A 26,505-nucleotide genomic window follows, 5' to 3' on the forward strand; every position below is an offset into this window, starting at 1 on the left:
CAAGCTCACAGTGCCTTTAGTGTCTTTTCCTTTGATGTCTGTAAGTGGCCCATTCCAAATTAGAAGTGCTTATAATATGCAAAGAGTTTGTCTGTACTCAGTTGAAGCCATTAGAAAGAATCTTTCTTTAGCTGCCTTTTGGGGGGAAAAATGTTTGGCACCAGCAGCACTATTAGGCTGTAATTAGTATAACTAACAACTAATGTGAAAGAGCAAAATAGAGGTCGCTGGAAAACTTCAGAGGTCGTCACAAGTTAAGGTTGTAAGGCAGACAATCCACTAACTTAATCCATTGCCATATCTAGTAAGATATGTTGAAATCATCCATGCCCTCTAACCTTAAGGTGTTATACTCATAATTTATTGGTCACAGGCCTGTTTTTCTACTCATGCTTAGTTAGATGACTTTTTGAATGGCAGCTTTATTTTAAGGTTCATGTACAAATGTGCAGATTATCAGCTTTGAAACACAGATAAAAGATTAGAGCTTAAACTGCTTTAATAGTTCTTATCCTGCTGTCTTTCTATTGAAATTGTCATTTTTCTGCATTTTAAAATATGATTTGTTGAGAACATGTAAATGCAATGTGGTGATTATATTTAAAACCTTACTATAAGAAAACATATAATTAATTTTAATTTATACTAACATTCTACTTTTTTTGGGTTGTTTCTTCAAACTTAATTACCAGCCTGACTTTTGTTTACATTTAAAGTGAACTGTAACACTCTTAGAGGATAAGAATTCAACACAATCACCTTACCATGTTTTCACGTGGACTAATTAACCCCTTCCTCATCACAGCTGTCTGTGGAACCTTCCTTCCTACACATAGAAAGAAATGTACATGTCAGGGTTTTAGAGAATCATTAGATCATAGGTTTAGACCTCGAAAGAATTTTAAACATCAGAAGAGGAACCTGAGACGTACAGACATTAAGTGAGTTGCCAACAATCATACAGCTAATAAGTGGAAATATACAAATATATATGTATACACATACATACATACTTATCTAGAAGTGAAGAAGACAGATAGCATTGTTAAGAAATGTCAAAAGTAAACTTTTCCCATTTTTTATTTTTCCCCATATTAGCTTAGGCACAAGCTATCAAGATAACCACAAAGCAGTCTGGCGAATGTCCCATGATACCGGTAACTAATCAAATTTTAATTTAAATTTTAAGTATCAGACCAAAGTCCCATCTGGAAAACCACAAGAAACTTAAGTCATTCTTGTCTCTTGCCTTCTATTATATCTAAAAAAAACATTAATTAGGAAGTTTACACTCTAACTGGGAGACGTGATGCATCAATAATAGACTGTAATATTAAATGATTCATGTTACAAGAGGAGCATAGAGTGCTGGACTTAGAGTTAGGAAGACCTGAGTTTAAAGCCAGTCTCTAAAACCATGGACTAGTCACTTAAATTCTCTGACTCTCAGACAACTCTACGAGTTATAAATGGTTTGTGAGATTCATTAGTGGAGGGAATTCTCACACCAAGATCAGAGGTCTTTGATATAGTGACATGACATGTAAGAGGGCAGGTACCAACATTTTCCCAGTCACCCATCCCTCGTCCTCATGTCTAATCAGTCACTAAGTCTTATCCATTCTACTTCCCCAGAATCTCTTGCACCAGAATAAATGGGTAGAAGTTGCAAATCAACAAATTTAGGTGTGGTGTCAGGAAAACTCTCCTAAGAAAAAACTTCTGTTCCAAAAGTAGAATGGCTTAAGAGGTCTTCAGGGGCAAGCTGGATAACCACTTAGCCTTACGAGAGGCATTCCTTTCAGGTATGGGCTGAATTATGTGGTTGCAAAGCTTCAATTTAATTGTGAAATTCTAAGATTCTGGGATTTTCTTCACTTACATGGCCAGTACTTTAGATTATACTTTCACCACCTGAATGAGTTAGTCTTCTGTTTGGTCTACCTGCTTCCAGTCTCTCTTCTTTAATTAATTTACATTTCTATACTAGGTTAGATAAAATATTATTTTTACTTTTTAAATATAATATATTTACTTATTGATATACATATTGTTTTTCCCTCACCTCCCCCCAACAGAAGATAAGCCCCTTAAGGGCAGATACTGTTTCATTTTTATCTTTATATCCTAAGCACCCAGAATTGTACCCTGTGCCTAGGACATTTGATAAATGTTTGTTGAATGAACATACTCAGAGAGAAATAGAATACCAAGTAAAACTTAATATGGTCAAAAGAGAGGACCAGATAATGTGCTCGTAGGAGCCTTTCAGCTTTAGGCATCACGGAAGCATTTGTTTATTTATTTTATGATTGAAATATTTAATTCAATTCAACACACATTTGTTAAATGCCTTCTGTATGCAGGGTACTGGGCAAGATTCTGAGAGTACAAAACCAATAAAGAAATCATTCCTGTCTTCAAGAAGCTTACATCCTTCTGGGGCCACACAACTTGTATACTTTAGTATATACAAGGTAATTTGAAAAGGGGAAACACATTCACAACCAGAGATGTCAGGAAAGTTTTCACTTAGAAAGTGGGATTTGAGTTGACCTTGGGAGGGATCTAAGAATTCGAAGAGGTGAAAGTAGGAAAGAAATTCCAGGCATGGGGAATAAAGAGACTGTGCAAAGTCAGGATGATGGGAAAATGGAATGATAAGTTAATTGAAAAATTAACTAATAGGCTACAACCTAGAGTGAGTAAAGGAAAGTCATGTGAAATATGACTGAAAAGGTAGAATGTTTTCAATGCAACAATATGCATGGGAGCTTTGGGGATGGCAGCATCTCCTTAGACTATCGGTGCTACCTTCCAGTCAAGCCCTCACAGCTATCATCCAGGCAGGAAATTCTTGTGGAAAGGGGATCAGCCATTCCTACCAACTGCCAAGCAACTGTCATTCATGAAGTAGGCATTTCAGCCTAGCTGAAGCAACAAGACGTGCTGGGGAAGACACAGGCATCAGTATGTGTTGGGCAGGTCAATACAGAATGCCATCTTGACCATTATCTCCCCTCAAACCCTGATGTGGACAGCCCAGGACCCTGAACCCAAGAACCTTAGGAATAACAAGTGGTCAGTAGTTGTTGCTGGTAGAGATGAGGGTCCCTTCTCCACAGTGATTCTTCCCTCAATGTTGACTGTGGAGACTGGGCTGGAAGCAGATCTGGCGGTTTTGGGGGTCACTGCTTTTCCCAAGGCTCTTGAGTTCAGGGTCCTGGATTATCTCCATTAATGTCTGTGGGGGATTGTTGTGGTGGTGTGACTTGACAAACCCTTGGCAAATTCCCTGGCACATGCTGCCAGGAATATTGTACTCCAGCTGTGGGGAATGTAATATTATCAATCAGAAGAATAAAAGAATTGTCATGCCACAGTGAAGTCCCAACTGAGACAACATAACTTGCATTCAAATCATTCATAAGGTCATGAATTTTGAGCTAAAATGGAACCTAAAGGTCATTAAGGTCATCTCTACACATCTTACAGATGAGATAACCTAAAAGGCTAAATGATTTGCCCAAGGTCATAGACATGATTATTGACAAAGCTAATATTTGGCCTCAAAATTCTCTGACTCTAAATTCAAGGCTCTTTCCATTGTAGCCTGCTTCTTCCACCCATTTGGCAGTGGACCCAGGTAGCTTGGTTGCATAACTTTTTCCCACAGAATTTGTCAGACTAAGAGTGAGAGCAGAAAAGGTAGATGGAGCCTAAGGCAGAGGTTTGTCAAGACCAGGAGATAAGACCAAGTATAAAAGGGATTCAACAGTAAAGGATAGTACAGAGTTGAACTAGTCACAAATATGATCAAAACTCTGAAAGAAAACAATTTGCTTTTTGCTTATTTAGTTGATAAGTTTATTTAGATTTGCTCTGTTGTTTCCATCTCTTATGTTCAACTGCATGTGGGTTATAACTTAAAAGTTCTCTAAGATTGGGAACCATGTTTGTTTAACTTTATCTAAACTATGACTAACAAAGCAAGGCCAATAGGCATTGTTTAATTATTTTTGAGTAACCAATTAATTGATGTACCCTAAGAAATACTTAAGAAAAATTCTGTACTGTTGCATATGGGAAACGAATGACCTTGCCTATAAACTAATACTACTTATAGCATAGCATTGAGAGCATTTTGAAAAACTAAAGCATATACTAATGCTACACTGAAAATCCCCACTGACAAAATCTTTCTACATACTAGGAGTTTCTAAGCAAAGACACCAAAGACAGTATTTGGAAAATCTTTTTTTCCGGACTATCTTATGATTAACTATGGAAGCACTACATCAAAGCTGTGCTGACTTCAAAGCCTATAACCACTTATGGCTTCTAGCTATTACTGTAACCATCCACTTCACCCCGACACCAATTTATCTTATATAGCTGCCTGCCCAAGGTCCACCCCTTTACTTCCTGACCTCTCCTTTTTAAAAAATCAAATTGAAAGGTGTCTTTTTAATTAAGATAATCCCAAATTTAAACCAACTCTTGAAGTCAATGTATTTAGTAATCCAAGAATTTACTATTATAAGAAGAAATTACGTATACTTTATTTGTTAGATATTTTACTCATTGGCCTTGACATACATTAATATTAATAATATAATGGCTCTAATTACTTTTTAAAGAATTTTTTAAAAAATGAACAGCTTATCAACAACCATATAAAAATGTTCCAAATCACAAATTATTCAAGAAATATAAATTAAAGCAACTCTGAAGTTCTATCTCATACCTATCAAATTGGTAAAGACACCAAAAGAAAAAAATAACAAATGCTGGAGGAGCTATGAGAATCCTGGCACACTAGTAAAACATTGGCGGAGCTCTGAATTGGTCTAGCCATTCTAGAAAACAATTTTGAACCCTGCCCCAAAAGTTACTAAACCACTATCTCTGACCCAGCTATACCACTATTAAGCCTATACCCCCAAAGAGATCAAAGAGGAAAAAGACCTTTTTCTGTTCACACACATATGCACACACATGCATGCATGCACACATGTTTATGCATGTGTGTATGTGTATATATGCATATTTCATCTCTCTATATCCTATAAAATACAGCTCTTTTTGTAGTAGCCCAAAACTGGAGATTAAAGGAAAGGAGTTGCCCTCCTATTAGGAAATGATGAAACAAATTAATGAAATATTATTGTGCCTAAGAGGAAGCTATTAATGGGCTTTGCTTATAATTCATACCACATTATGAAGCTTTTAAGCCAATAATTATGGATCTTATCCCACCCCACCACTTTTCAGTTTTATATAGAAGTTAGGGTTTCAGTTGCTTCCTTTGACATAATTATTCTGCCATTCATTATTGTAACAGTGCAAGAGCTTTATGTCAAGAAGCATTTATTAAGCCCTTAGTGTGTGCCAGGCAGTGTGTCAAGGGCTGGGGATGCAAAGAAAGGCAAAAGCACGATTCCTGCCCTCACGGATGTGATATTGTAATTGAGGGGACAACATGCAAGCGACTCTATATATACATGATGTATAGAATGTAAATAGGACATAATCTCAGAGGAAAGGCACTAGCAGTAGGAGGGACCAGGAAAGCCCTTATTGGAGAAAGTAGTATTTGAGCTACGTCTTCAAGAGAGCCGGGAGGTGGTGGTGAGGTGAGAGAGCATTTCAGGCATGGAGATGGACACAACCAGTTGGAATATTATCCTGCTATCATTTCCTACTTTGCCATTGCTTCTACTTCACAGCATGGATAATGGATTAGACTTTGAGGGTATTATTGTTATTTTGTTGTTTTCAACCTCCTTTTTATTTTGTTCAGTGGAGTTACAGATAGAAGCAAACCTGGAACAAGTCACCACCCTGCAATTATTTCTTTATATTTAATGTTCTATGAATTATTGCACAGGTGGATAAAATAACTACTTTTTATACTTGCATAAAAATAACAGGATACAAGCTCATCTTCTGTATGCTCACTGAAAGCGTCTTTGCCATAAATTCCATTAGCAGACAAGATGATAGGAATCATATATGCCTGGAGGCAGCTTATTAATATAATGGATAGAGTGCTGTACCTGGAGTCAAAAAGAAAGACCTGAGTTCAAATTCTGTCTAAGATGTTTACTAGCTGTGTGACCCAAGGCAAGTCACTTAACCTCTGTCAACTTCAGGTTCCTCATTTGTAAAATAGGGTTAATAATAGTACCTACCTTCCAGGATTGTTGTGAAGATCAGATGAGGTAATATTTGTAAACATTTAGCACAGTGCCTGGCACATAGTAAGCACTTAACTAACGCTTGTTCCCTTCTCTCTCTTCCTTCATCCTATTTCTTCCTGACTTTGATTTCCTCACTAAACTTTCAAGATTTCATTCCATGAAGATTAGAGATTGTGATTATTTGGTATAATGACATCTATTAAAAATGTTGTTCTTAAGTTGTGGAATGATGTCATGAACCATCCCTTGTGGGCAACATTTTGGGCTATAATAATGTATTGGTTCCAGCAGAAGTGTTAATTCAATTCTCAAGGACATTTTTAGCTCTATATTTATAATATGAAAATTTGTGATCAGTAAGCCCCCATGAAAGATAAGCAAGCTTTTGATGCATATAGGTACTAATTGCATTGAATGTTATGTTCCCATTCAACTTTGATTTCAGAGTGCCTGTAAGTCCATTAAAATATTCAGACATAACCTTATCCTTGATTTGTTCATGTTTGACATATCTTTCCTGGAAGAAACCAAAATATTTGTTGGGATCCCCTTCATCCACTTATTTTCAATGTGCCCTCCATATTCAAGGTTGAAACTTTTAGTCTCTATCTTTCCTTGGGGTATATTAAGAGTGCTATGCTTCATGTCTTTGGCAAAAGATTTCATAGAATGAAATAACTAATTAATTTGTTTTTGTTTTTGGTGGAGCATAATAGATTGATATCATCTATGAACATCAAGAGATTAATAAGATATTTTGGTAGTGGTAGTGAACTGCCTACAGTTAAATCACCAGCCTGATTCCTAATGGTTTCCATAAGCATGTACTATAGCAGTGTTCCTGACAGTGTTCCTGCTCTGCCCAGCCAGAAGTCATGTGTCTCTCTTCAGGGTGGCATTCTGGAAAGTCTCAATCAATCAGCACCGCTCTCAAGCAAACACAAGATATTTCTATTTCCAAGTGCTGGGAACTCAAGAGCTTGTTCTAGTAGCAACCCAGGACAAGCTGATTGCTAGGGCTTTGAGTGGTTTCTTATGGTTGTGGCTAAGTGTGTTTACAAATTATATCTGTATTCTGATTGGTGAGCAATTACCTAAGTTTATGATAAAAAGGAAGCTATTAATCAAAGCTTTAGTTTCCTGATGTCATTAGCAAGTGTTTATCAGTTACTTACTAAATCTAGGATACACATGTTCTTAGCAGTTGTTTAGCAAATATGGGGAACGTTCATGTCATTGCCAAACAAGTACTTGCCATAGTATAGAAAAAAGAGCTTACATAACAACTAATCAGTCACCAAATGGAGGCTCAAAACAAAATGGAGTTACTCATCCTAAATTAATTTATGACTATGGGGAATAACCCAGGGTAAAGATTTGGAAAGAGATTAAAAGCAAGAGATTCAAGGGTATGGGATAATATATAATTGAATTGGTCAGCTGTCAAAACTGTGAAGGGAAGAAAGTGAAACAGAGTAGGGCTGAGGGACTGGGAGAATTGGGAGGTGGAGGGACTAGAATGAATGAATGAAAAATCATTTATACATTCTTTCTGTCTTCCAAGCATGGTTCCAAGTGCTGGGGATACAAATGCAAAACTATAGACAGCCTCTTGCCTTCAAGGAGTTTATATCCTAATGGGGGAAAGAACACATAGAGGGAACTCACATCCAGGGAAGGGTATTTTGCTTTAGAAAGTTTCAGGGCTGGTAAGTAGAACCATAAGGGGAGTATAATCGACATATCCCAGTGTGCAGTTGAAGTGGAGAAAGATACAAGACATGAGAGTTACGATGACTAATGAACTGGGAGCCCAGAGTGTTCAAAGAGACATTGATATTTCTTGAAGCATGGTGACTGAGGTTGAGGTGGAGTTCAAGACTGTTTGTAGTAGTGTACTAAACTAGAGGGGGGAGGAGGAGAAGGAGGAGAAGAAGAAAAAGAGGAGGAAGAAGAGGAGGAGGAGGAGGAAGAGGAGAAGAAGAAGAAATAATGACCTGAAATTCTTTATAACTTCAATGGAATGAAGTTACTGAGTAATGGAGGCAAAGAGTTGAGGAAGGGGCAGTGAGGAGCAAGGAGTGTGTATTTTCTGCCTCCTAATTCCAGATATCTATGGGATATAAATGAAAAAGCATCCACTATTGCAAAGAGAAGCCAGGAATGCAATTTCTTCCAAAATCAACTAGGTTTCTACTGGTACCAAAAATGTAAAAAGTGAAAATTTTAAGAGATGTAGATTAAAGGGGAGTTTGGTAACAATAGAACAGATGGTTCCAGGGATATCTAGAATAGATCAGAGATCTAGAAATAAGAGTGAAGAGATCTAGAATAAAGAGGTATTTGGTGTTGGTAGAACAGGTAGTTCCAGAGTAGAATGGCAAGAACACCACAAGATAGAAAACCAGTTTCATATTTCCATTGCTCTGTAATTTGATTCTTCTAAGATTATTGTGTTCCATGATTTGAAGTAGCATACTATCACAAAAAGCATCTTTGGTGACAGCAAGCAGTTAGGAATTATTGAAAGCCATGTATAATTTCTCATATGTGATGTAGCTTAATCTTCTATTTAGTTCTAGGCTCAATGTCTTTTTCTTATAGGCACATACCTACAAAAGGCTATTGAGACATTGTTGTGATGTGAACAAATCTCTAGGTTTTGAATATGATCTCTGCTCAACAGTACTGTGCTTCTAAAAAACTACCTGCTATCCAACAAATAGTGTGGCTAACTAGAAAGACTTATCACAGATTGTTTAATCACTTGATAATAAATTCTTTGGCCAAATCAATCCATGAAACTGATAGAAGTGCAGAATGACTTTGAGTCCCATGCACCCCCTTTCTATTTTCTACACTGATAGTGTCAGAGTTACAGAACAAAGGGCACAGGGTGCTAAGATTCAGTCAGACCATCTGTAACTACTCATATAACTGTTGGTACTCACATATGAGATCCTGATTCAACACCCAACAACTTAATATCTTACTGGAAGAACTAAATAGTATTAGTGTTGATAATACCAATATAAATGAAACCATGAAACGATACAAGAAAATTGAAAGTGAATGCAAAGATAACAACTCATTTCTTCCTTGGAGAGCCAAATAAAGATGTCAATAGAATTGGCTTCATAGTGTACCTAAATGAAGCAAGAAATATTTTTTCTTGGAACAACTAGTCATCTTCAACACTGAGATTCTCTAGTTGTGTAACTTGTTCTCAGCTTCAGCATGATGGCAAAGGATGTAGTTCTCTCTCATGTGGGACAAACACTCAGTTCTCTATAATTTCCCAGCAGCACAGGCCCCCAGCACCTTTAAACTAAGGCTCTGGATGGCCGAAGAATCTGCTTGGGATCTTAGATGTGTAGCCCCTTCATTGTAGATCCTTTAAGCTTTCCTGAAGCTTGAGGTCTTTAGTGGATGAGTCACCTTAGGAGTAGGTCTTCTGCAACCCCAGATGACTGCCAAAGTGATTGGGTCTTTGGGGGCTGGACTGAACTCACACTGGTGGCAGCCCCTTAGCTTCAACTTAAAATGGCAGAGACAAACATTACAAAAAGCAAAAACATAGAGAAGAACAACAGAAAAACATTTGAACTCCCACAGATCCTGGAAATCAGTAGCATTTTTAAATAGCTTCTCTTAGTTCATAAGCCATTTCCTGTGGAGGAAAAAAAAAGCCACTTGTACTACCTTTCTTTAAAGGGAAAAAAAAAAACCAGGGAGGATGATAATGCAGATTTCAAGAGTTCCCCCAGTGACTTCCAGTTTATGTGCTGAGAGTATCTGTGCACCTTAGTGGCACACATTCATTACAGTCAATAGCTTTAATGGATCACTATGTACCTAAATATTTCTTAATTCATTTTTTTACTCTGAATTCCAAAGAATCTCAAAAGTTGGCATTCTTGATTTCCTAGAAATCCATGCAGCAACTCAACTGTTTTATCTTGTGCCTTACTCTACACCTTCCCTGCCCACATGTTGAAACAGAAAGGTTGAAATGTACTCAAATGATCATTTATAGCAGTATTAGTATTGTTCAGCACTTAAAATCATTACATTGTTATTTTCTGATTGGAGATTTTTATGCCTAGGCTGATTTAAATGGTACATTAATCTATGAATAAAATTTGTCTTATAAATGACATTAATAGAAAGTTAAGAACAAGTATGATTCTCTGAGTGTATTTTATATAACAGTTTATACATCCAGTACTGATCAGTGACATGCTCTCGAGCTAAGTGCCACTAATCTATTTACTGCTTCTCACTGCAATGAAGAATCATTACCAGTCAAAGAAGTTCCCATATGTTTAAGTTAATTCCTCTGGGTCTGTGTATTGTTCAGCTTTAAAAAAAATTTTTTTTCCCTTACATGTGTATACTCCTTTCACAGATTCCTGAAGGCAATTTTCTTTTTTCAATAAAAGGGGAGGACAGAATGCGTTTGGCAACAGGATTCTGAATCTTTTGGCTCCTTTCCAACTTTTGGCTGTTTTGCCACACTTAGTTCCGTACCACTGAGTTGAGAAGGCAGAAGTGGCATAGCTCTGTATTGACCTATTGGTCATGACCACTCCTTCCTCATTCTTAGCATTTTTATCCTAATCTAGTGCCACACATAATATACTTTTGTATCAGGAAAAGAAGATGTAAAATAGAGAAATCCAGAAACAATTAACAAATGCATTGTCTCAGGACCCTAGATCGTCTCTTCCCTTTCCCCACACAGAGTCCATGAGTTATGTACTCTAATGCATTTATTCAGTTGATATATCTTCTCATTTTGGATTTGGCATGTGAAAAAAGGAATTAGAAGCCAATTGCCTAGATATAAATTAGATGCATATATCAAAATACCCAGTAGAAATAGATGGTATATGTATCTTCAGTCTAAAGAACATACTTTTTTCCTTCAGTTAAAAAAAATGCTTTGTGAATAGCTGTTTGTACTATGCACATTGAATCAGAATGGCAGCATGTTTGAAATAAATTGTTATTATGGAATCAGGCAGAACTTCGGCTCTGAATTTATATAATTCATTCCATTGTAGTTTTTTTCATTGAAGAATACATTTCTCTACCATAAATTGCAATGAGTATGAACAGTAGAGCCATTTGAGGTTCATTGAAAATATAAGAGAATATCATGTTTCCTGTCCTTTTGTTAAACTTGGCATATTGATTTTTTTTACACAGCTTGCAGCACAGAAATGTGGTATACAGCTAGGCAAGGCAAGCTAACCACATGTGAATTTGTTAAGTGCTGCTGGATTATCGGGGGTTGTCTAATCATAAAAACAAAGGTTCTTGGTTTCTTCTAAAAGGTTCTAGATTTTTAATTGACTAATAACTTAGTAAATTAAAATAATTTGTAATTTTATTGCTTAGAATAAGTTATCATCTGAAAAATTAATTTTCTCCTGATTGCTCATTTGCAAGATTACTTATATGATTTCTGTGGTTCAGCCACGGTAGTGAATATGCCCATTTTTTGCCTAAAGATTCTACTATTATTACCTGCCATTGTAGCATTAGTTCATAAATTTTGTTAAGCAAGACATTTTAGATTTTTATTTAAATTTTCCATTGCTTTTCTTTTCATATCCCATTAGTGTTTATAATTTTGTTCCTTTTATGTTCAAAGGTAGTAAGATTTGAAAGGTACTGATACATTTAAATATGGAATATAGTCTTGTTGAAAGACTGTTTCTGAAGTGAAGCTGGTTTGCTCTCCCCTCTACCTTATTAAACCTCCTACTTAAACGCATCCATTATCCCATTCACCTTGCCTGACTTCAAAGAATACAACTGTGTAGAGAGGGTGAATTGTTAACTCCATAGAGTGGGTTACTACGCATAGCTTCTTAGAAATGTTAATGCATTTTCTGTCATGTTTATCAAGTTCTCTGGGTACTTCTGAAGGTTGAAAATAGGTCGAAGGCAAGAATATGTCAGTAGTATATTGAGTAATTCTGAAGTTTTGGTCATTTGTCACTATTGTCCCCTGCCTATTTAGGCATTACTTTTCAAAGAGTGCCCCCAATCTTATCAGATCTAGAAGGATACTTCCCAGAAAGCAAAACTGAAACCATTTCTCATGACTTTCTTTATATGGCCTTTTTTTCTTATTTGTGAGAATTAAGTGAATTTCCTATAAAAATCTCCTTCTGAATTTATTATAAACAAATCTTCTTTTAAAAGTATCTGGGAAAAGCTTAAAACATAAGTAGGTCCTCTACTTTAAAAAAAGAGAAAGAAAGAAAGGTCAGAGCGAAGAAGAAGGTGCCACTGGTTTGTGTTAGGTGACACTGGTTTGTGTTAGGTGACACTGTGCCCTGCTTGTCTAATTTGATTACACAGAGCCACTGAAGCCTCAGGCAAAGCTGATTTTAGCTATAATCAGCTTCTTAACCTTTTGAGAACTAACGTAAACACTACCTTCCAGTGGTTAATTATGTTGCTCTGCTATATACAGCAAAGTGCAAAGGTAAGTGTAGAACTACAGTAACATGTGTTGTGACAAAATTTAACAAGATTACTTAAAGGAATTGCAACCATCTATATTCCTATCTTTGGGATGATGTTTGCTATTAAAGATGGCACATTCAACGTTTTTATTTTGAGCATAATTTTCATATATAAGCCTGGACAGCTCCAAATTCAGCTTTTCCAAGTGCTAAACTGCATTAAGGCCTATTTGGGGCGGGGGGAATGGCAGGGATGAGGAGGGCTGCAAAATAGGGAGGGGTAGGTGTGGCTTTTTAATATAATGAACCTTTTCCCTAAAGTCCTCATTTTTTTCATATATATTATATGGCCTGTTTAGAAGTTTTCAGCTCTATATTTATCTTAAGAACGTTCTGAACAAAATAATTTATTGCTCTGCCCATTTTAAGTACAATATGATCCTCTTAGGCTCCTCTCTAATTCAAGGGCCTTTGATTTCAGTTGTGTTCTGCTTCCCCAGATGCCAGTTTTATAGAATCATAAATCTAAAGCTGAAAGCTACCTCAGAGGTCATCCAATCTGACTTCCTGATTTTACATATGATGAAACTAAATCCCGAAGAGGTTAAGTGACTTGTCAGAGGTCACACAGGACGTAACCATCAAAAATAGAATTTGAACCCAGTTCCTCCAGCCCTTAAACCAATGTTCATTGTACTGTGCTATGCTGCTTTCTGGATGAGCTTCAAAATTTGACGAAGCCAAAAAAGTTCATCTCTGTGGTCAGTGGATGATGAACATCTCTGAATGAACTCCAGGCAAACTAATGTCACAGAACCAATATTCACACCCTTGCTAGCTCGGTATGACCTGACGGAGCTTGGACTGTACTTTTCGAGCCTTTGAAACCCTAGGGTCACTACCCCGCCCATGGTGAGGCATTGGGGAAGTTTGATGGATAATAAAAAAAAAAACAAAAAAACTTCTTGAGAGTGAAAATGTTATAGGCAAGTAATTGTAGACTTATAGATGTAGAAAAAATATCTAAAAACTTTGCCTGTAATATATGGGCAGTCATTGTGGAAACTTAACGTAGTATGTAGGAAAAATTGTTGTGCGTACTAGATAGAGTTTGAGTAGAGTGCCTGTTTCTACTGTCAGAAAACCAGTCTTTCTAAGAGACTTAATATGTTGGTCATTGGGTGACAAATTATTGGGCCGTGGCAACTCTACATTCATATTTAATGGAAAACTCCAATTACCAGGGTACATGATTGTTAGCCAGGTTTTTCATTTGACCAAGTGATTATATGAGGGTCACCATCTTGGCAGTCTTCAATAAAAGAAGTTTTACAAGACATTTCATGCCCATTATGAAGAATTCTGGGAAGTAGAACCATCCTGCTCCATGAATAAAGACAAAGTCAATGAACCATAACTCCCAATAGGAAACAGAAGTCCTGTGGGAGGGGGGGAAGCCCCCAAAATGTAATTCAGACCAAACACTAATGACGACAAAGTCCTTATTTCAAGTGAGTTCTTTAATTAGGAATAACATTTTTAGAAATTCATTAAAAATTGACAATACAGCTCCAAGAAAGAGTGATCCAAAGGATGATTAACTCCCCCATAATTCTTAGTGCCAACAGCAAGTTACTATGCCTACTTGAAATATCTCATAAGGACTTAAAATAGTAAAATAAATTGATGGTTATCACAAAATATTCTGTAAATAGATTTTTTTAAATTGAAATCTTGTAGAGGACAATACAGGGTGTGCCCAAAATTTTACTGATCAAGCTACTAAAGTTTACAACTGCACAAATAATTTTGGGATTCCCTGTATAGATGCCCAACATATTTACACAGGACTTTATGATTTATAAATATTAATCTGCCCTTATGCCTGAGAACAGGTCAAGCTAAAACAGTGAGATTGCCCAGAATTTGAGCTTTCTCATTTCAGTCTTTTGAGTCCTACTACCTCTCCTCCATCACTATGTAAATATATAAGAAGGAAGATTTGAGTAAAATAGCCAGATATCCTTGAGAAGATTTTTTAAAAATAAAAACAATAACAACAAATAACAATGTTTAAAAAAATAACAAATAATAAAGATTTTTGTAAAATAACAAGTTTCCTTAGTGTTCCTTAGAGTATTTAACTTGTCTTTGTTTAAATACTTACATATATATATATATATACACACACACACATACATACATACATACATACATATATAATAGGCTGTTTTCCAGGGTTGAAGGATAGAAACCTTATTACCCTTGGAAGCTTCTCCTTGAGGCTCAAAAAAGTAAATGGGAGAATGGAAACTACACAGCAAAATAAAATAAACAACAATTCTTAGGAATTATTTTTTTTTTGGTCTTCCCCTAAGATCAAATCACAAAACTCATATGAGGTTAGGCAGCAAGAATGCTTTAGTAAGTGTATTGGGATGAAACTGCCAGATTGAAGGTTTCTTAAATGCTACTGTCCAAAATCATCAGCCATGCCTGAAACTAGTAATTATTGACAGAATATACACTCAGTGTGTGACTTTTGTCTGCAGGTGGCAGAGCATATGTTTTAGCACCAAAGTGTAAGGTGGCAGAGGGAGGATATTTAATGTGTTATAACCTATTTATATTTTTTAATTTCTAGCTTTTTCTTCTTGCTAGTACTAGTCAAAGCAGGCCAACTAAAAGTCTTTGCAGATCTTATAGGCTAAATACAAATTAAACAAACATGTCATACTTAGTACATGACTACATATTACCTTTGTGACCTTGGACAAGTCACTTAATCTTTCTAGGACTTATTTGTAAAGTGAGGAGGTTGGATTCATCCCTAAACTTCCTTCTAGCACTAAGTGCTCTGTTCCTAAAGGTTTTGTAGTAGTTGTCAATTTCTCATTATTATTCAAATAATTATTAATAATAATAAATGAAAAGTAATAGAGTCTATGAAATAACTAAGTTCCGATAGTAAAATCAAAAGACACTAGAGCAGCTACATCCACACAAACTCAACCAACAGTATGTCGACAAAGTGTCAAAGAAATGGCTGAGTCATGTAGATTTGTTTATAGAAACAGAGGGGTTTATGATAGTGATTCAGAATCAAGTCATTGCCACTAGAAATTACAAAAAGGTTATCCTTAAGAAGCCCAGATTTTTAGGTCCATGCAGATTATGCAGTGAAATAGTAGAAATTGTACAGTATATCACTGCAGGTTGCAAAAATTTAGCATCTACTGGTTGCCTTTAATATTTTGTGAATACCAGTACAACATTCAAGTTATCTGTTATCCCACATTTTTGCTATGTGTAGGATACACTCATCTTGTTTTCTGGTCATATATCTCTCTAACAAGTTACTAATTCCCTTCCCAATGTTCCCCCCAACTCCATACACAATTTACTTCCTATTTAACTTTGTATATACTTTGTATTCAATTGTCTGTATTGTAATTACTGGTGTAATTATTGTAGGACCCAAGTAGAATATAAACTCAGTGAGGGCATGGACTATTTCATTTGTGTTTTTGTATCTCCCATGCTTAGTACTATGCATTGAATATAATAGGGACTTAATAAATGTTTGTTAATTATACATTTTAAAATTCTGTGTGGAATTCATGTTAGATTAACAGGCCTATAATTTTCAGTGTCTACCTGCTGTCCTTCTCCCCCCACCTTTTTAAATTGGGATGTTTCCAGTTTTTTTCATACAATTCTGTTATTCTGAACTTAAACAGCAAAAAGGAGTATTTCCTTACACACGGCAGAGTATAAAATAGGATTCTCTATGAGACTGTTAATCTCCGTCTTATACTACTTACTTTTTAAAAGCGTAAAATAAATTCTACATGATATTGTCAAAACTTTAACACTTCCTCCCCTCCCAACCTTGCTTGTTTCCCTGTTAAAACTGATGTATTTCTAAACCAAAAACACATGTGTGTGTGCTCATGCATACACATGTTGAACCCTCCTTTATCTTTTTCACATAAGAATGAAGTTCACCTGTTACCCACTTCCCCACCCAATCCCTTCCTCCATGTTTTTATACTCTTTCCACACAGCTCAATTATGAGAGATACCAAGTTTCACCCTTTTTCTCCTCCTTTCTACACTAGTTTATTCATTTTATCCTCCCATCTCCCTATCCCCACCCCCCTTCCCAAGCTCTTGGAATAGAATAAATCTACTCCCCACGGCTTCTGTTCTTATTCATCTTCCTCTGTGCACTTTGAAGAAATTATAGTTCTAAATGGACACATTTCTTCTTCCCTTATTAGAAAGTTAGCGCTACAACATCATACAATTCCTTCCAATTGCTCAAATAAATTTATCTTTCTGGATTTCTTTAGACTCTTGTGCTTGTGTTTCAGAATTCCTACTCAACTCCGGGCTTTTCATTAAAAAATGGTTGAAAGTCCTCTATTCCATTAACAATCCATTTTCCTCCCAGTATACATAGCTTTGTAAGGTGGTGTTCTTGTTTGTAGGTTTATCTCTTTTACATTTTGGGATATTGTATTTTAATATTGCCTCTTATTTTTACTTGACAAAATTGTGTAATCCTGACTGTGGTACCGTGGTACTACACTGGCTTCTTCCTAGATGCTTGCAGTACATCTTTTCCAAAGCAGAAGATCTGAATTTTGGCTATGATATTGCTGGAACTCTTCCTTTTCGGGTTCCTTTCAGGAGGTAATCGGTGAATTCTTTCTGTCTTTACTTTGCCCTTTGGGTTTTAATAGATTTGGGCAGTTTTCCTTTATTTCTTTAAATATGCTGGCTTGGCTTTTTATTTAAATCATGTTTTGGGGGAAATGTAATGATTCTTAAATTTTCTTTCCTTGACCTATAGTTCCAGGTCAGTTGTTTTGACATCAGCTATCTTAAATTTTTCTTTTTTAAAATGTTTTGATTTTGTTCTGATGCTTCTTGTCTCTTGGAACCATTGGTTTCTATATTTGATCTATTTTAATCTTCAGGGAGTTCATTTCTTCATAAGGTATACCACTTTCTTTTCTAAGGTATTTCATTCACCTTCCAATTCTTTGTTCCAGAGCTTTTATTTCTTTTTTTTTTAATCTCTTGCTTTATTCCTTCTGGGCATTCATGTAACCGTTGTGAGGAAAATTGATTTCTTTCTTTGAGTCTCTACTTGAAGTTATTACAATTGCCCCCTTTAAGAGATTTCCAGATCTTGGGGCAGCTAGGTGGCGCAGTGGATAGAACACTAGCTCTGAAGTCAGGAAGACCTGAGTTCAAATCTGGCCTCAGACCAAACACTTGACATTTACTAGCAGTGTGACCCTGGGCAAGTCACTTAACCCCAATTGCCTTAAAAAAAAAGAGAGAGAGATTTCCAGATCTTCAATTTTTTTTTTATATTAGTGTTCTATCTTTTCACCCCTATAACTTCAGTTTCTTATTTGAGGCTTTGTGCCAGAGCCAGGATCTACCTCCTACTGTGCTTTTGGATGAGGTAGTCAGCCCTGCAGTTCTTTGTCTTGTCATATAGTCATTTTAAGTTATTCATAACCTCCAAATCCTAGGGTTGGGCACCCCTATGTTATTGAGGTTCAAAGTACTAAATCTTTAGTGCCCTCTCTGACATCCCTTTAAAAGTGTAAGGATCCTCAGAGCCCCTGGGCCTGTCCTGTCCTGGTCCGAGTGCTGGAATACCTTGCTTCCCAGGGCTTCCAAAGTGCCTATGCTTGGGTTCTCTCCCTCAGCTCTTATTTCCTCTCGACAGAGAGGCTTTCAGACTACACATATCTCTGGCCCCTTTCTGTTTGTGCTGGGAGATATACTGCTCTATACCTGGCTTTGTTGGCAGCCCCTTTTCATGTTGACCTCAGGCTTCTGGCTGGCCTTTTGTGCAGTTCTAGAATAAAAGAATCCTCTTGCTATAGCTGCTTATTGGACTTATTGATCATTATTTGATCTGGTGCCAACTACAAGGTTTTACTAGAATAGGAATGAAGGAATTGAGGAATCTGTCTCATGTTCAAACAAGCATTTTGGCTAGAAATCTCATTTCCAGTTTTTATCACTTCTCTGATTCATCACTACTCCTCAGTGATAACCATAATTATACTGTGAAATGCCATGTTCCAAGAACAATCACTATATTCCAGAATCTAAGAGATAGAAGGGCCCTCAGTGTTCATTTAATCTAACTTGTAGCTGGATAAGAATATCCTTTACAACATTCCCAATAAGTATTCATTTATCCTCTGCTTAAAAAATCTCCAGTGAAATCTGCGATTTCTGGAGGTAGTCCATGCCACTATTAGATAGGTCTGATTATTAAGAAGCTTTTCCCCTTACATCTAGACAAGCTTGATCATTATAATGACAACATATTCTTTCTATTTTGTTTTCTGTCTTCCCATTTGTATCATTGGAGTTGTTTGTATTGTTTTCTTTGTTCTGCTTGCTTCACTCTGTTTCATTTCATTTAAAGCTTCTCATGTTTCTCCAAATTTTTCAAATCTATTCATTTGTTATGGCACAGTAATATTCATTATATTCAGGTACCATGATTGGTTATCTGTTCTCTAATCAATAGACACCTACTATGTTTCCAGTTCTTTTCTAGCATCAAAAAAAAAAGTGTTGCTGTTAATAATTTGGTATATTTATGACCTCTGTTACTATTTTGGCCTCCTTGGGGTATGTGGGTAGGAGAGGGATCTTTAGATGAAAAAGTATGGACTTTTTAAAAGTATAATTCCAAATCACATTCCAGAATGACTGGACCAAATCACAGTGCCATCAACAGTTTATTTAGAGTTTCTGTCTTTTTATAGCCCCTCCAACATTGATTATTCCCATATTTTATCATCTTTGCCAATGTTCTGGGTGTGAGATGAAATGTGAGAGGTATTGTATATGTCCTGTGTTATTTGTGATAGGGAACATTTTCATGTGGTTGTTAGCAGTTTGCAATTCTTTGGAGAATTGTTCATGTCCTTTATCCATTTATCCACTGAGAATGACCTTTAGTGTTGTATAGTTTTGTAATTCCATGTGTATATTAGATATGAGGCAAAGTTGACATTTTAACAATAAGTGAGAAAGTTACTGCCTTATTAAAGAAATATGTGTTATGGAAACAATATTTGGAAAATGGCTTTTCAAAAATATTTCCATTGTTATGTAGTTTTGTTGTTAAAAAAATTATGTGCATGTCATGTAAAATTTTTATACATATCCACAGTTTAAAATTTTAGATACAGGGTTTCCATTTAAAAATCTCTCAGATGAAGAGCTCCAGTGGGTTTTGAACCCATTTCTTAAAGTTATAAAAAAAACACAACATCTTCAGATTAGTTTGTATGAATAACTGATTGAGAAGTAAAATGAAAATTCACTAGCCAGATTTCAACAAAAACTTCTACTTAACTGGTAGATATTGAGAAATGATCCACATGTTTTAGTAAGCACAGTCAATGATGATCTTCTTCCATTTAGAACTAAGTGTCTTTGTTAGGGATCTTTTTCAGTTATCATACCCATTAAAACTGAATATCAAAAAAAAACCTGAACATAGAACTACATGCCTTTATATGATTCATAAATAAATGACATATAGTGGGATGCGTGTTCATAGATTTTTACTGAGTTGATGCACTTTCAAGAAAGTTTGGAGGTCACTGTTAGAAACAATCAACACAGGGCTTTGGGGCCCACCAAATGAGTAAATTGCAAACCCATGAAGGCTTTCTTTGTGCCAACGTAGCCTTCACAGACTGCCCAGGTTCCCTTCGCTATCTAGGGCAGAATGGTAGATTGCTTATTTCCATAATAAATTGGCTTGTTTTTATGTTTCAACTAATATTAAAATAATTTTTTTGCCTAAGATCCAAAGCCATCCCTAATTGACAAATAATCAAAGGATTTGAGTTCACATATCATAAAAGAAGAATTGCAAACTACTAATAACCACATGGAACATTGTTCCAAATCACGAATAATAAATAAAAAACAAATCAAAACAAGCTCACTCCCAACAAACTGGCAAAGATAACAAAAGATGGAAATAATTAGTGTTGGAAAGGCTACAAAGAGACAGTGGTACTAATACAATGTTGCTAAAGCTATGAATTGGTCCACCCATTCTGAAAAAGCAATTTTGATTTATGCTGAGAGAGTGAATAAAATGTCCAGGCCCTTTTATCAAGAGATCTCATTACTATCTATATACCCCAAGGAAATCAGAGACAGAAACCAAGGTCCTAAATGCACCAAAATATACTCAGCAGTATATTTTGTGGTAACAAAGGTCCAGAAACAAAATAGAGACTGTTGAGAGCAAAGAATGACTGCTCGTGAAGTTGTGTTTCCTGAATATAATGAAATATTACTGTGCCTTAAAAAATAATGAATATAAAATGTTCAGAGAAATGTGGGAAGACTTAGATAAAATGATGACAGGTGAAGTAAGCAGAACCAGGAAAACCGTATACCTGATTACTCAAGAGTATAAATGGAATGAACAATAAAATGACACTAAACACTGTAATCATAATGACCAAGCTTGACTCCAGAGAAGAACTGAAAAAATGTACTTTTCACCCTTCCTTGCAAAGTCAGGGGACCGTGGTTGTGAAATATTGCATATACTGACGCAGTTGTTATCTTCTTTAACGAAGTGTCTCTGGGAAAATAATACAAGATTCTTTGGAAGATGTAATAACAGAGATAAATTTGTTCTGTGACCCCTGATTAGTATCAGGTGGGGTATAAAATAGGGAAATATGCTTTCCATTGTCACGTGGGATGTTCAGTGCAGATTCCCCAAATGAAAGATTCGTGATTAATCACAAGGTTCTCCAGATGCTCTGTTTGTGGATGGCATTGTCCTGATTGCATGGAACCCTGGAACATCCTAAAGAAGATCCATAGTCACTCAAGGGTGTTCAGTGTAATTATCTGCAACAGAAAAGCTAAGTGAATGAAGAAATTCCTGTTGTCTTAACCATCACATGCAGTTGAGTGGACAATGGGTTCATCTGTCTTGGACAGACACTGCATGGACAATAAGTTGGGCCTAGAGTTGAAGAGGAGGATGGGAGTGGGCTATATTGTTTGAGGGTAAATTGTGCAATGTTTTTTTGTTTGTTTGTTTGTTCTTAACCCAGCCTTTAAACTCCTTCCTTACCAGATTTACTAACAAATTCTAAAGTTGCCTAATGAACGAGAGAATAATGTATTATGAATAATGGAATGCTCAAAAGATCATCAAGAGAAGGAAGATAGAGAACACATGTGATGCAAAAGTAAATAGCTTTTTAGTGACTAGCAGTTGACCACATACTAACACATGTTTTAGCAGATATAATGTTGATGTTGTTCAGTCATGTCTGACTCTTCATGTCCCTGTGGACCATAGCTCAACCAATGCCATCCCTGATGTTTTCTTGGCAAAGATACTGGAGTGGCTTTCCATTTCCTTCTCCTGTGGATTAAGGCAAACAGGTAACTTGCCCAGGGTCACACAGTAGGTAAATGTCTGAGGCCGGATTTGAACTCGGGTCTTCCTGACTCCAGGCCCAGCATTCTATCCATTGAACCATCTAGCTGCCTCCAGCAGATATGGTAGCATCTGATATCTAGAGCTGTAAGGGATTCTAGATGTCATATAATCCAATTTCCTCATTTCATATATGAGACTAAGTAATTTGCCCTAGGTCATGCGAGTAATAAATAGGTGAATGAAGATTTGAACTCAGGTCCATTGACTCCAAATCCAGCACCCTTTCCACTCTACTGCATTCACAGCAATGGATAAAAATATTTCAGTAGTTGAAAATTTCAGGCATAGCTTCATTTTCATGTGGTATTCCATTTTAGAAATCACAAGTTGAAATGTGATCACAGTTTTTCTAACAAAAGCACTTTTATTGCACCCTAGCCACATGTTATTTGAGGTTCTAAGACTGATTGAGGGACTAAATATTGCCTTCAGTAAAGTATTCAAGAAACATTTATTTAGTGCCTGACACATGTAAGATGCTTCAGCTTTCTAAGTTGAGGCCACAGAATCTCAAAAAGGACCTCAGAGACTTTCTAGTTTGACCAGTACCTGAGAAAAATTCCCCTGCAACATGTCCGAGAAGGGGTCATTTAGCATTTGATGACTTATAAAAATATCAATGATAACCAAATATATTGAACACACTAACCATACCAGTAAAAATGACTTTTCTTACTTCCATATTCCCAAATCATTGCAGCATTTAAGGTATTTATTTAAAAATTTAGGTGCTAAAGTTTTACACTGAGAGTTTTTAGGTAAGTGGATACATTCAAGAAGATGAATCATAGAATTCTAGAACTGTAAGGGACCTTAGAGCTTATCTAGTCTAACCTTCTACTTCTCCTTCTTCCCCTACCTCTCAATGAACAAATAATTCACAGTATTTGAGGAGTCTCAAATACAAGATTGGAGGTAATCTCTTGCAGGGTTGTTTTTTTTTTTAACTTACCAAATCAATGGCCTTTGATGAAAATTATTTCTTTTTCTTTGTGTATTTCATCTGATTGATAACTGCTTTTGACTGTTTCCTTGACCAGCAACAAAAGTATATTATAGTTTCCCTAATAGTTACTATAAAAATATATACTTAACCTAAGATTCTAATTCTATATAAGACATTCAATCAAGACAGAAGGAAAAGACAGATATTTAGCTTTGAGAATATACATTTTTCACATTAACAATGCTTGGCAGGCCCAGCATTAAAGTGAATCATTCAAAATTATCTCGGCCATTGAGCCATGAAAAGATTACATACATGTTTTGATTAATTTGAAATTTCCATCCTTTCACTATTTCCTTGGCTTCCTAATTCTCAAGAATAAATGTGACTTTTTTATAGTAGTCTGTTTTTTAGCTTTATTCAATTCTGTCTGCAGTTGAAGAAGACAAAAGTGTTACCCTACAATTTAGAGACATAATATCAGGTAGTTTTAGACCCTAAATCTGATGTGCCTTAAAATAGTTATAATCTGGGAGAAATCTTCTGAATTCTCAATAATTATGTTTTAACTTTGCTAATGTATCCCTGATAAGTCAACAAAGCTCCCTGGAATCCATGCCAAAAATTTCTGAGTTTTTTTCTTGGTTCTGTGTTTTAACAGTTTTTGTGATGCTGAAATTTTGGAAGAGTCAGAGTATTTCTCAAGAAATTAACAACTTAGACCTTTTTTTCCATATAAAAAGACAATATGTATATACTTTGGAGTTTGAGCCCATAGTTACTGTTTAGGAATATAGATATGAAGTGTTTTGTGTTTCTCATTAAGTAAAATCTACCCATTATATACATTGCAACAACAACAACAACAACAACAAAAAGAGAGCTTTGGCATTTGCCTTTTTTCTACATTTAAATATTTTAATTATATATACATATATATGTTTATATGTGTGTGTGTTTGTATGTATGTGTGTGTATGTACATATGTATATATATGTATATACATATATATGATTTCTAATTTTGTCAGTGAGGAAATGTTGCCTTTGCACCTACATCTTAAACTCTCTAAGCTAGAAAAGTTGTGAAGAAACACAGGAGTGTCATCTAGTAGTTAATGCAGTGGATGGGGAAGATGGAAAGTCTTTATTATGTTTCTTGTTAACACGTATAAAATGAAAGCAATGGAATTTCTCAGAGTGAGGATAAGAGTCAATGATGCAATATTTATAAAGGTGTTTGTGCTCCATAATGCATAATGGATGCACCATATCACAGAATTTCTGACTTGGAGGGACCTCAGTGCCCACCTCATCCAACCTATACTTGAAAAGAAATTCTACTACAACATACTAAACAAATAGTTATCCAGCCTTTACTTAAAGACTTCCATTAAGGAAATATTCACGCTTCCTGCAGCAGCATATTCCACTTTTGGATAGCACTCATTTTAAAATCAGTGGCCATTTGATTTAGCAATTGGCAGATCATTGAAAACCTTGGGGAAAACAGTTTCATTTGAGTGGTTAGGTTGGAAGCCAAATTGAGGAGTGAGGAGGTGAAGAAGTAGAGGTAATAAGAACAAGAACAACAACAATAATAACATTTATATAGTCCTTACTATGTGCTAGGCTCTGTGCTAAGCACTTTACTATTTTTACATTATTTGATCCTCGCAACAACAGTGGGAGGTAGGTGCTATTATTATCCCCATTTTAGAGATGAGAAAACTGAGGCAAACAGAGGTTTAAGTGACTTGTCCAGGATCACACAGCTAGTAAGCATCCTAAGTCAGATTTGAACTCAGGCCTTCCCAACTCCAGGCCCAGAACTCTATCTACTGCTCTTTTCAGGAATTTGGCTGTAATTGAAGAACAATGAAGTAGATTCTGGTGAAGGGTTTTTAAGGAGGGGAAAACATATTTGTAGGTAATGGGGATAGAGATTAACTTCCTACCAGAGGCCTTTCCAGATTCCTGTATATATCCGGGATTCCCTCCCCCTTTACATACTCACTACCCATTACTTTGGAGGGGGATACTAGAAATATGATTTAGTTTGCATTTTGTATTTACTTAAATATGGACACATCTTTTCACCTCAGTACAACATAGGCTTCTTTAAAGAAGAAACTGTTTCGTTTTTGTCATCACATTCCCAATGCCTAGGTTAGGACCTAGTACACAATAGAGCTTAATGATGCTTGATGACTTGAACTGAAAATTAAATAAAGAAAAGGAATGATCATTAAAGGAAGAGAAGGAGCAAGCTCCCAGAAGAGATAGAAAGGGATGGGATTAAGAACCTAAGTAGAGAAGTTGACATTGAATTATTAATTACTCCTCTTTGCTGGGGCCATGTCACAAGCTCTTAAATTATACTATTACCTAACACATATTGCCCCATCTTTTCCAGAAGAATAGCACGAGGAACTTTATGGACTAGTTTTAGCAGCCAGTAGGGGAGCCCATGAAAAGCTGAGAGAGTTGGGGCCCTTTCCCATTTGTCCACTGCTCACATCTCCATTTGTATTTTTCATAATTTGGAGAAATGAAAGCAGAATCTTTGAAATTATTTTTCTTTCTTTCATCTTGAGCTATGTTGTTGATCTTCAGCATATGTACTTCCTTACCACATATGTCTTCATTGCTTCCTTGAAGATGTGTTATGAAGGTCATCACCGCAAAATGTAGCTGAAATATGGATTAAGTGTCTGGCTTAGTTTCCTGCTTTCTAGAGCCTTAAGTAGCTTTACAAGATCTTTTCTGCCTGTGCTGCTGCTTCTTCCAAAGCTTTCTAGCTTTGGAAGCTCAAAGAGACTGACAAACCAGAGATGGGCCAAAGTAGAAGGCTCAATGGGGAGTTGAAAGGATTTGGTGATTGCAACTACTTTTCGGGCTAGATCAATGAGGTGCCACCGAGGCTGAAAGTAACTTCCAGGAGTGAATTAAATAATATAGTATTATTAAGCATGGAGAAAATTTAGGCTATTTAGAGAACCGAAATAGCCAGAGGAAAGGGATAGAAGGATGTTCTTTAAAAAGTGAAGAAATGCTATCATTTATACTCCAAGCATATAGGTTACCTTCTGCCCTAAGTCTTTCTGTTACACTCTTGAGTAGCTTCTTCAGCCATAAAAATACCTCTCTCTTGCTTTTACTTGGAGAACCCCAATGAATGGAAACCTAGTTCTCTCTTATAGCAGCCACTAATAGGCAGGACATTTTTCCTTGCCTCAAACCTAACTATTTCTTTGGACCTTTCACCTGTTGGCTCCTGCTCTGCCTCCTGGAGCCAAGAACAAGTCCGTATGACAGCCCTTTAAATATAATC

General features: G+C 36.1%; 1 protein-coding gene across 9 annotated transcripts in view; it reads left to right on the forward strand.

The window, feature by feature from the left end:
* Window positions 1–26,505, forward strand: part of FAM172A (family with sequence similarity 172 member A) — a 503,376-nt gene that overhangs the window by 405,288 nt on the left and 71,583 nt on the right. The window lies entirely within an intron of this gene.

This window comes from Vombatus ursinus, unplaced genomic scaffold (assembly GCF_900497805.2).
Source record: "Vombatus ursinus unplaced genomic scaffold, bare-nosed wombat genome assembly UNPS02014774.1, whole genome shotgun sequence".
Taxonomy (NCBI): domain Eukaryota; kingdom Metazoa; phylum Chordata; class Mammalia; order Diprotodontia; family Vombatidae; genus Vombatus; species Vombatus ursinus.